We start from the raw sequence: 12,512 nt of genomic DNA, 5'->3' as shown, positions 1-12,512 counted from the left end.
GGGGCCCCCACAAACATTCAACTATGGGCCGATCCCGCCAACTTTAGTCTATTGTGTATCAGCTCTATGGGGAGAAACTCCTAGTAGAACACACACTTAAAGGAGTTGACCACCTTTTGCTGCAATTTTTTCTTATTTAAATACATGCATTTCTATCTAAAAATAATTCTTAGGATTGGGTTTCATTACAGATTTTGCACGGTTTTGCTTTTACAGACTCTTTACTTCCCGGCACTTTTAACATAAATGTAGTCTGTGGCCATAAATCAGCTGAGCTCAGAAAAAGACAGATAAAGGAGAGTTACAGACTTTCCCTGAAGACTATCAGAATGAGCTCACTGATTGATTCTCAGGTAAAGAAGTCAGCTACTTTTCTCTTGTATTTATATACACGTGTACTTGTACATTATACAGTACAGACCAAAAGTTTGGACACACCTTCTCATTTAAAGATTTTTTGGTATTTTCATGACTATGAAAATTGTACATTCACACTGAAGGCATCAAAACTATGAATTAACACATGTGGAATTATATATTTAGCAAAAAAGTGTGAAACAACTGAAAATATGTCTTATATTCTTCAAAGTAGCCACCTTTTGCTTTGATGACTGCTTTGCACACTCTTGGCATTCTCTTGATGAGCTTCAAGAGGTAGTCACCGGATATGGTTTTCACTTCACAGGTGTGCCCTATCAGGTTTAATAAGTTGGGATTTCTTGCCTTATAAATGGGGTTGGGACCATCAGTTGTGTTGTGCAGAAGTCAGGTGGATACACAGCTGATAGTCCTACTGAATAGATTGTTAGAATTTGTATTATGGCAAGAAAAAAGCAGCTAAGTAAAGAAAAATGAGTGACCATCATTACTTTAAGAAATGAAGGTCAGTCAGTGCAAAAAATTGGGAAAACTTTGAAAGTGTCCCCAAGTGCAGTTGCAAAAACCATCACGCGCTACAAAGAAACTGGCCCACGTGAGGACCGCCCCAGGAAAGGAGGACCAAGAGTCACCTTTGCTTCTGAGGATAAGTTTATCTGAATCACCAGCCTCAGAAATCGCAGGTTAACAGCAGCTCAGATTAGAGACCAGGTCAATGCCACACAGAGTTCTAGCAGCAGACACATCTCTTCAACAACTGTTAAGAGGAGACTTTGTGCAGCAGGCCTTCATGGTAAAATAGCTATTAGGAAAACACTGGTAAGGACAGGCAACAAGCAGAAGAGACTTGTTTGAGCTAAAGAACACAAGGAATGGACATTAGACCAGTGGAAATCTGTGCTTTGGTCTGATGAGTCCAAATTTGAGATCTTTGGTTCCAACCACCGTGTCTTTGTGCGACGCAGAAAAGGTGAACGGATGGACTCTACATGCCTGGTTCCCACCGTGAAGCATGGAGGAGGAGGTGTGATGGTGTGGGGGTGCTTTGCTGGTGACACTGTTGGGGATTTATTCAAAATTGAAGGCATACTGAACCAGCATGGCTACCACAGCATCTTGCAGCGGCATGCTATTCCATCCGGTTTGCATTTAGTTGGACCATCATTTATTTTTCAACAGGACAATGACCCCAAACATACCTCCAGGCAGTATAAGGGCTATTTGACCAAGAGGGAGAGTGATGGGGTGCTACGCCAGATGACCTGGCCTCCAGTCACCAGACCTGAACCCAATCGAGATGGTTTGGGGTGAGCTGGACCGCAGAGTGAAGGCAAAAGGGCTAACAAGTGCTAAGCATCTCTGGGAACTCCTTCAAGATTGTTGGAAGACCATTTCCGGTGACTACCTCTTGAAGCTCATCAAGAGAATGCCAAGAGTGTGCAAAGCAGTCATCAAAGCAAAAGGTGGCTACTTTGAAGAACCTAGAATATAAGACATGTTTTCAGTTGTTTCACACTTTTTTGTTAAGTATATAATTCCACATGTGTTAATTCATAGTTTTGATGCCTTCAGTGTGAATGTACAATTTTCATAGTCATGAAAATGCAGAAAAATCTTTAAATGAGAAGGTGTGTCCAAACGTTTGGTCTGTACTGTATATACTTGTGTATTATGTACAGTCCTGTTCATCATTATTGGCACCCATGAAGTTTAAGTACATAATGTGGAATATCTCCTGAAAAAAATGAATCACGTGAAACAGTTTTTTGTATACACTGTGTTCCAAATTATTATGCAAATAATATTTTCTCAGATTTTCCCAAATTACCTATATGAATTGCAGTCATTGTAATTTTCCATTCAAATAACTATTAGAGTACAACTGAAAGGTTTTTGTACAAACTGCCTATGATAACAGTATATTTTTAAAAAAATAAAAAACTCAAACTGCACTCAAAATGCATGTTCCAAATTATTATGCACAGCAGAGTTTTCAACCTTTTCATTTTAATAAAGAACAAAAAAATGGTCATTTTTGAAATGATAAGCATTAGCAGGTTATTACACACTGAAATCAAACAGTTTTCAACTCAAAACTTTATTCTAGGTGATGTTACATTTGCACATAGGACCGCTTGTTCGAAAGGAGCTTCTGAACTCTCTCGTCCATTGAATTTGTCAGGTTTTGGATGGTTTCTGCTTCAATTGTTTTGCATGAGGACAGAATACCCTCCCAGAGCTGTTGCTTAGATGTGAACTGCCTCTCGCCATCATAGACACTCCTTTTGATGATGCTCCAGAGGTTCTCAATGGGGTTGAGGTCAGGGGAGCATGGGGGCCACACCATAAGTTTGTCCCCGTTTATGCCCACAGCAGCCAGAGATGCAGATGTGTTATGTGCAGCATGAGACGGGCATTATCATGCATGAAAATGATCTTGCTGCGGAATGCACGGTTCTTCTTCTTGAACCATGGAAGGAAGTGCTGTTTGAGAAACTCAACATACATTATGGAGTTCATCTTTACCCCTTCAGGGATCCTAAAAGGGCCGACAATCTCTCTCCCCATGATTCCAGCCCAAAACATTACTCCACCTCCTCCTTGCTAGCGCCGTAGCCGTGTTTGCATGGGGTGTCCATCAACCAGCTATCCTCCACTCCATCCATCTGGACCATCGAGATCATTTCATGCATGATAATGCCCCGTCTCATGCTGCACATAACACATCTGCATCTCTGGCTGCTATGGGCATAAAAGGGGACAAACTTATGGTGTGGCCCCCATGCTCCCCTGACCTCAACCCCATTGAGAACCTCTGGAGCATCATCAAAAGGAGTGTCTATGATGGCGGGAGGCAGTTCACATCTAAGCAACAGCTCTGGGAGGGTATTCTGTCCTCATGCAAAACAATTGAAGCAGAAACCATCCAAAACCTGACAAATTCAATGGACGAGAGAGTTCAGAAGCTCCTTTTGAACAAGGGGTCCTATGTGCAAATGTAACATCACCTAGAATAAAGTTTTGAGTTGAAAACTGTTTGATTTCAGTTTGTAATAACCTGCTAATGCTTATAATTTCAAAAATGACCATTTTTTTGTTCTTTATTAAAATGAAAAGGTTGAAAACTCTGCTGTGCATAATAATTTGGAACATGCATTTTGAGTGCAGTTTGAGTTTTTTATTTTTTTAAAAATATACTGTTATCATAGGCAGTTTGTACAAAAACCTTTCAATTGTACTCTAATAGTTATTTGACTGGAAAATTACAATGACTGCAATTCATATAGGTAATTTGGGAAAATCTGAGAAAATATTATTTGCATAATAATTTGGAACACAGTGTAGAGACTTGTATTAAATACAAAAGAGCAAATGATAAATAATAATTTAAAAACAAAAACAATGGGAGGGAAAAATAGAAAAACCCAAAGCTTGCTGTGTCACTGGTATTGGCATCCTTTACATTAATTTAGCATGGAAACACATTTTGACTCGCCTGCGGTAAATCACAAAAGAGATTCACCTGTGATTGCTGGTGCCCATGAGACATGAGCTAACCAATGAATGATGACTTCAGTGTTTTAAAAAGCCACATGGTAGGCCCTGTTCCTTTGTAACAATGTTGAAGACAAAGGAGCTATCTGAGGACATCAGAACTGCTATTATTAGCAAACAAAAGACTTCCAAAGGGTATAAGGCCATCTCCAAAGAAGTTGGTATCCCAGTTTCAACAGTGCGCAATGTTATTAAGAAGTTTGCCACGGATGGAAAAGTCAAGAACCTCCCTGGATGTGGGGGAAAGAGGAAAATTGACAAGAGATGTCTTCGAAGGTTGGTGCGAATGGAGGAAAAAACACCACGTCAAACATCCGAAGACCTAAAGGCCAACCTGGGACAGTCAGGGGTCATGTTTTCAACAAGCACCATACACAGCACACTAAACCAAGCAGAGCTTTATGGGCAAAGGCCAAGGAAGAAACCATTTCTGAAAAAAAGACATAAAAAGGAATGACTGATCTTTGCCAAAGAGTACCTTGGCCCACCACAATCCTTCTGGGAAAATGTTCTGTGGACATATGAAACAAAAATACAGCTTTTTGGCAATGCAAAGCAACAGTTTGTTTACAGACAGCGCAATGAAGCTTATAAAGAAAAGAACACTTTACCAACAGTTAAGCATGGTGGAGAACCCATAATGATGTGGGGTTGCTTTGCTGCGTCTGGTAATGGAGGCCTTGACCGTATCACAGGAAACATGAAATCAGAGAATTATCAAGAGATTTTAGAGCGAAATGTTCTACCCAGTGTAAGAAAACTTGGTTTGAGTTGAAGATTATGGGTCCTCCAGCAAGACAATGACACAAACCACACATCCAAAAGTACAGAGGAATGGTTGAAAAAGAAAAAACAGACTGTTTTAAAATGGCCATCAATGAGTTCTGACCTCAATCCCATTGAAAATCTTTGGGGTCAGCTGAAATCTGCCATTGGGAATAAGAACCCTGCAAACATTCAAGAGCTTGAACAAGCTGCAGACGAAGAGTGGGAGAAAATTCCAGCTGAGAAGTGCAAGAAGCTTATAAATGGCTACAAGAAACGTTTGGAGACTGTCAGCAATGCCATTAATTAGGGGTGCCTTTATTGCTGAACAAGCTGTGTATTCTGTTTTTATCTTGGAAATTGCAACATGGAAGTTGAAAAACAATGTTTTATTGTTGTATTACTTTGGATCACTAATTAAAAAATCCTGAGGATATAACTTTGGTACATTTCCATGTATTTCTGAAGATATTGTACAGTCTATGAAAAACATGAAGGGATGGCAATCACGACGAGCAGGATTGTACAAGTTTACGCAGCATAGGGTATTATACACAAGTACACAATGTATTACATTGTACATGGTGTATTATAGATAAGTATATGGTGTTTTATATACCAGTACACGGTGTACTACTGACAAGTTTATGATGTATTACTGACAAGTACTCGATGCATTACAGACAAGCACATGGTGTATTACTGATGAGTACATGGTGCATTACTGATAAGAGCAGGGTGGAGTAATAATAAGAATTTTTATTTCTACAGCTCTTTACAATTTTAGAGGTGACTTATACTAAGTAAAGTGTATTATATATAAGTACACTGTGCGTTACAGACAAGTACGCGGAGTATTACTGACAAGTACGCGGTGTATTACTGACAAGTACACGGAGTATTACTGACAAGTACGCGGAGTATTACTGACAAGTACGCGGTGTATTACAGACAAGTACGCGGTGTATTACTGACAAGTACGCGGTGTATTACTGACAAGTACATGGAGTATTACTGACAAGTACGCGGTGTATTACAGACAAGTACGCGGTGTATTACTGACAAGTACGCAGTGTATTACTGACAAGTACATGGAGTATTACTGACAAGTACGCGGAGTATTACTGACAAGTACGCGGTGTATTACTGACAAGTACACGGAGTATTACTGACAAGTACGCGGAGTATTACTGACAAGTACGCGGTGTATTACAGACAAGTACGCGGTGTATTACAGACAAGTACGCGGTGTATTACTGACAAGTACATGGAGTATTACTGACAAGTACGCGGAGTATTACTGACAAGTACGCGGTGTATTACTGACAAGTACACGGAGTATTACTGACAAATACGAGGAGTATTACTGACAAGTACACGGTGTATTACTGACAAGTACGCGGTGTATTACAGACAAGTACGCGGTGTATTACTGACAAGTACGCGGAGTATTACTGACAAGTACGCGGTGTATTACTGACAAGTACACGGTGTATTACAGACAAGTACACGGAGTATTACTGACAAGTACGCGGAGTATTACTGACAAGTACGCGGTGTATTACAGACAAGTACGCGGTGTATTACAGACAAGTACGCGGTGTATTACTGACAAGTACATGGAGTATTACTGACAAGTACACGGTGTATTACAGACAAGTACGCGGTGTATTACTGACAAGTACGCGGTGTATTACAGACAAGTACGCGGTGTATTACTGACAAGTACGCGGTGTATTACTGACAAGTGCGCGGTGTATTACTGACAAGTGCGCGGTGTATTACTGACAAGTACATGGAGTATTACTGACAAGTACGCGGTATATTACTGACAAGTACATGGAGTATTGCTGACAAGTACGCGGTGTATTACTGACAAGTACACGGCGTATTACTGAGAAGTACGCGGAGTATTACTGAGAAGTACGCGGTGTATTACTGAGAAGTACGCGGTGTATTACTGAGAAGTACGCGGTGTATTACTGACAAGTACATGGAGTATTACTGACAAGTACACGGTGTATTACAGACAAGTACGTGGAGTATTACTGACAAGTACACGGTGTATTACTGACAAGTACGCGGAGTATTACTGACAAGTACGCGGTGTATTACTGACAAGTACACGGTGTATTACAGACAAGTACGCGGTGTATTACTGACAAGTACATGGAGTATTACTGACAAGTACACGGTGTATTACAGACAAGTACGTGGAGTATTACTGACAAGTACACGGTGTATTACTGACAAGTACGCGGAGTATTACTGACAAGTACGCGGAGTATTACTGACAAGTACGCGGTGTATTACAGACAAGTACACGGTGTATTACAGACAAGTACGCGGTGTATTACTGACAAGTACACGGTGTATTACTGACAAGTACGCGGAGTATTACTGACAAGTACGCGGAGTATTACTGACAAGTACACGGTGTATTACAGACAAGTACGTGGAGTATTACTGACAAATACACGGTGTATTACAGACAAGTACGTGGAGTATTACTGACAAGTACACGGTGTATTACTGACAAGTACGCGGAGTATTACTGACAAGTACGCGGAGTATTACTGACAAGTACGCGGTGTATTACAGACAAGTACACGGTGTATTACAGACAAGTACGCGGTGTATTACAGACAAGTACACGGTGTATTACTGACAAGTACACGGTGTATTACTGACAAGTACGCGGTATATTACTGACAAGTACACGGTGTATTACAGACAAGTACATGGTGTATTACTGACAAGTACGCGGTATATTACTGACAAGTACACGGTGTATTACAGACAAGTACACGGTGTATTACTGACAAGTACGCGGTATATTACTGACAAGTACGCGGTATATTACTGACAAGTACGCGGTGTATTACTGACAAGTACGCGGTGTATTACTGACAAGTACGCGGTGTATTACTGACAAGTACACGGAGTATTACTGACAAGTACATGGAGTATTACTGACAAGTACGCGGTGTATTACTGACAAGTACATGGAGTATTACTGACAAGTACGCGGTGTATTACTGACAAGTACACGGAGTATTACTGACAAGTACATGGAGTATTACTGACAAGTACACGGTGTATTACTGACAAGTACACGGAGTATTACTGACAAGTACACGGTGTATTACTGACAAGTACATGGAGTATTACTGACAAGTACGCGGTGTATTACTGACAAGTACACGGAGTATTACTGACAAGTACATGGAGTATTACTGACAAGTACACGGTGTATTACTGACAAGTACACGGAGTATTACTGACAAGTACATGGAGTATTACTGACAAGTACATGGAGTATTACTGACAAGTACGCGGAGTATTACTGACAAGTACGCGGAGTACTACTGACAAGTACGCGGTGTATTACTGACAAGTACGCGGTATATTACTGACAAGTACGCGGTGTATTACTGACAAGTACGCGGTGTATTACTGACAAGTACGCGGAGTATTACTGACAAGTACATGGAGTATTACTGACAAGTACGCGGTGTATTACTGAGAAGTACATGGAGTATTACTGACAAGTACGCGGTGTATTACTGAGAAGTACATGGAGTATTACTGACAAGTACGCGGTGTATTACTGACAAGTACGCGGTGTATTACTGACAAGTGCGCGGTGTATTACTGACAAGTGCGCGGTGTATTACTGACAAGTACATGGAGTATTACTGACAAGTACGCGGTGTATTACTGACAAGTACGCGGTATATTACTGACAAGTACATGGAGTATTGCTGACAAGTACGCGGCGTATTACTGACAAGTACACGGCGTATTACTGACAAGTACGCGGAGTATTACTGAGAAGTACGCGGTGTATTACTGAGAAGTACGCGGTGTATTACTGACAAGTACATGGTGTATTACTGACAAGTACGCGGTGTATTACAGACAAGTACGCGGTGTATTACTGACAAGTACGCGGTGTATTACTGACAAGTACATGGAGTATTACTGACAAGTACACGGTGTATTACAGACAAGTACGTGGAGTATTACTGACAAGTACGCGGTGTATTACTGAGAAGTACATGGAGTATTACTGACAAGTACGCGGTGTATTACTGACAAGTACATGGAGTATTACTGAGAAGTACATGGAGTATTACTGACAAGTACGCGGTGTATTACGGACAAGTACATGGAGTATTACTGACAAGTACGCGGTGTATTACTGACAAGTACATGGAGTATTACTGAGAAGTACATGGAGTATTACTGACAAGTACGCGGTGTATTACTGAGAAGTACATGGAGTATTACTGACAAGTACGCGGTGTATTACTGAGAAGTACATGGAGTATTACTGACAAGTACGCGGTGTATTACTGAGAAGTACATGGAGTATTACTGAGAAGTACATGGAGTATTACTGACAAGTACGCGGTGTATTACTGACAAGTACATGGAGTATTACTGACAAGTACGCGGTGTATTACTGACAAGTACATGGAGTATTACTGAGAAGTACATGGAGTATTACTGACAAGTACGCGGAGTATTACTGAGAAGTACATGGAGTATTACTGACAAGTACGCGGTGTATTACTGACAAGTACATGGAGTATTACTGAGAAGTACATGGAGTATTACTGACAAGTACGCGGTGTATTACTGACAAGTACATGGAGTATTACTGACAAGTACGCGGTGTATTACTGACAAGTACATGGAGTATTACTGAGAAGTACATGGAGTATTACTGACAAGTACGCGGTGTATTACTGACAAGTACATGGAGTATTACTGAGAAGTACATGGAGTATTACTGACAAGTACGCGGAGTATTACTGACAAGTACATGGAGTATTACTGACAAGTACGCGGAGTATTACTGACAAGTACATGGAGTATTACTGAGAAGTACATGGAGTATTACTGACAAGTACGCGGTGTATTACTGACAAGTACGCGGAGTATTACTGAGAAGTACATGGAGTATTACTGACAAGTACGCGGTGTATTACTGACAAGTACATGGAGTATTACTGACAAGTACATGGAGTATTACTGACAAGTACGCGGAGTATTACTGACAAGTACATGGAGTATTACTGACAAGTACGCGGAGTATTACTGACAAGTACATGGAGTATTACTGAGAAGTACATGGAGTATTACTGACAAGTACGCGGTGAATTATTCATACTTCACCTGTTGCTTTACCCACACTACAAGTGCAGCTCCAGCCTACAGCTTTATAAAACAGGAGTTATGTTCTGCATTTTCTTCTTTCCATGGCAGAATCACTACATGGGGTGAAATGATGCACTTCCATTGAATCTAGCTGTAGAGGGATCACGATGAAGACCACTGGGAATAAAGTCATCAGACTAGTACAGACCCGAGGGCTCTGTGCGGCAGCAGCAGCATCCCATGTAAAGCCCCCTCCCCCTGTACTGAGCTGGGTATGTAACAGTTGGTACATCAGGCCACAGTCACAACAGCGCTCCAGCCCCGCACTATATGGTGCGCCATCACAGAGGAAACGACATCAGTCACGACAATGACCTTGTCACCCGCCCCGTGCGATACAGTTACCTGATAACCCAACACCTGCAGGCCCGCCCCTTGCACTTCATCCCCCAGCTGCGTCCTCTGGCTGCACACTGACAGCTGTCAAGCGCCCGAACGATTGACAGATCCAGTAACCAATGAGAACCATCACTGAACTCTGCTTAGCCAATCAGAGAAGGCGTAGAGGCGAGACGCCAATATCTCGGGCCATTCAGTTTCATAAGCACTCTTGTCCGGAGGATTACTATTGGCTCTGTCTAATAGTTCTCGGGATTGGCTGGACCACTATCTCTGGCTGCAGATTGGCTACTGGAAGTCGTCTCACCTGTGATTGGAGGAGACATCGTTGTTGTCACTGCTCTGTGATGTTGTACTGGAGAGGCAGGGGAAGTAGCTGCTTGCCAGCCTAGCGGGTCACATCGCTTCATACTGTTTGGCATGAATGCATTTACTATAGTGATCGTGTAACTACAGACGTGGTGACCTAACATGGCTGATCATCAGGAGGCATCACAGCCTGTGCCAGAGAACAGGAAGAGCTATGAGAGCTGCACCATGGAAGCTCTGCTTCACATAGCCTGGACGCAACGAGGGGAAGTCATTACTTAGCAGTTTCTTATTTGCCATTTTTTTCAGTTTTTTTACAGGTTTAACAACAAAAATCAGTCTCATAAAATACAATATGCAGCGAGGTGCCCTGATGTGAATACACTGAAAAGCAGCTGCAGAAAGTATCAAACTTGCACAAAAATGGGCATCGAAGGGTGTTATTGAAAGGGTTAAATGACTTTGGGCCACTGATCTCACAATGCAGGCACACAGATAGTGATGCCTCACATGAAACTCAGGTCACTCCAGCCTGGCCCAAACAGGTTCTGGGCATCAGAAGTGGCATCAAAGTGAGCAAATAGCAATTTTTCCCAGATTTGAATAAGTAACTGATGTTTTTAAAGGCTTAAATGATATTGGGCCACTGGTCTTACAGCACCAGCACAAAACAGGAAAGCCCATATCAAAATCTAGTTTTTTATAAGTCTGACAGAGTGGTTACTGATCAAAAAAGCTGGTATCAAAGTGAGCAAATTGTTAATTTGTACTGATTTGAATATGATACTGGTTTGTTTTAAAGGTCAGAGGGGTTGTCCAGTGTTAAGCTACAGGTCTGCAGTCGGTCTATGTGACTACAGACTTGTGAAAAAGTCCTGTCACCCATGTCCAGCAACTATCACTTGTGGCAAAGTACTGGAGGGGAGATATGTAGCACTGAGATTGTTAGCTCCAGTAATATCAACATAAGAAAAAGGTTCCAGCACACAAAGAAATGGGTTAATCAGGCATGTTTACTGCTAGGGTGATTAACCCCTTAACGATCAATGATGGGGTTAACCCGTCATGGCTGGATGCTAGTTCGCGCACCATGATGGGTTATCCCCGTCATGACTTTGAACTGTAACTGCGTGTAAACACGCAATGACAGTTCAGTGCCGACAGCTGTCACAGACAACTGAGCGGCACGAGAAGAGGTGCAGGGACCCGTCAGTCCCTGCACCCAGATCACTGTGATCGTGCATGAGAAGCTGAAATATCAGCCTCTCCTGCCCGATCAGTGACGGAGCTCAGCGCTGCCAGTGGCAGAGCTCCGGCACTAAACAGCCAGGAGAGGTGTCAGCGCCACCCCTGGCTGTTAACCCCCTGAATGCTGTGATCGCCTTCACCCCACGCCCATGCGTGTGGAGAGGGGGTGAATATTCATGCCCTTTAATAGCGGGTACACGCAATCGCCCGGCAGTAGCAGGAGCCGCGCTGTGGATATACTGTGTGCCGCTATTAAGGAGCATGAATATTCAGTGCTCCCGCCTATGGGCATGGGGAGCAGTGAATATTCATTTTCTTTAGCAGCGGGGACAGTGTAGGCTGCAGCAGGCGGCTGCTGCCTCCTGTGCCCCGCTCCGCCGCAACCGCTCCCCCCACACAGTATATATATATATATATATATCCCCCCCCCCCAACATTTGGACTATAAGACGCAACCCCCCCCCCTTTCCCTCCTAAATTTTGGAGGAAAAAGTGCGTGTTATAGTCTGAAAAATACGGTACATAAATGTGGTACCGCTGTAAACACGAAGAATAAAGCTGCCTTATCAATTTTACCACACAAGTAACAACAAAAAAACAAACAAACAAACAAAAAAAAATCCTGAATTGCTGGTTTTGGTTCATTCTTCCTCCCCAAAAATCAGAATAGAAAGCGATCAAAAAATATAATT

The 12,512-nt window shown here is 42.2% G+C and overlaps 1 protein-coding gene across 2 annotated transcripts in view; it reads right to left on the bottom strand.

Moving 5' to 3' along the window:
* Positions 1 to 10,423, bottom strand: part of RCAN3 (RCAN family member 3) — a 32,397-nt gene extending 21,974 nt beyond the window's left edge. The window contains exon 1 of one of the 2 annotated variants that reach the window (XM_073665815.1): positions 10,270 to 10,423. The gene's annotated coding sequence lies outside the window, so the exon portion shown is untranslated. Of the gene's footprint in view, positions 1 to 9,882; positions 10,223 to 10,269 lie in introns of those variants that run through there. The other variant, XM_073665816.1, reaches the window with a different exon arrangement.
* Positions 10,424 to 12,512: the final 2,089 nt, after the last annotated feature.

Source organism: Phyllobates terribilis, unplaced genomic scaffold, assembly GCF_046119375.1.
Source record: "Phyllobates terribilis strain yellow unplaced genomic scaffold, ASM4611937v1 Scaffold_2__4_contigs__length_985480577, whole genome shotgun sequence".
Lineage (NCBI taxonomy): Eukaryota > Metazoa > Chordata > Amphibia > Anura > Dendrobatidae > Phyllobates > Phyllobates terribilis.
This window is presented reverse-complemented; position numbering and strand designations above follow the sequence as displayed.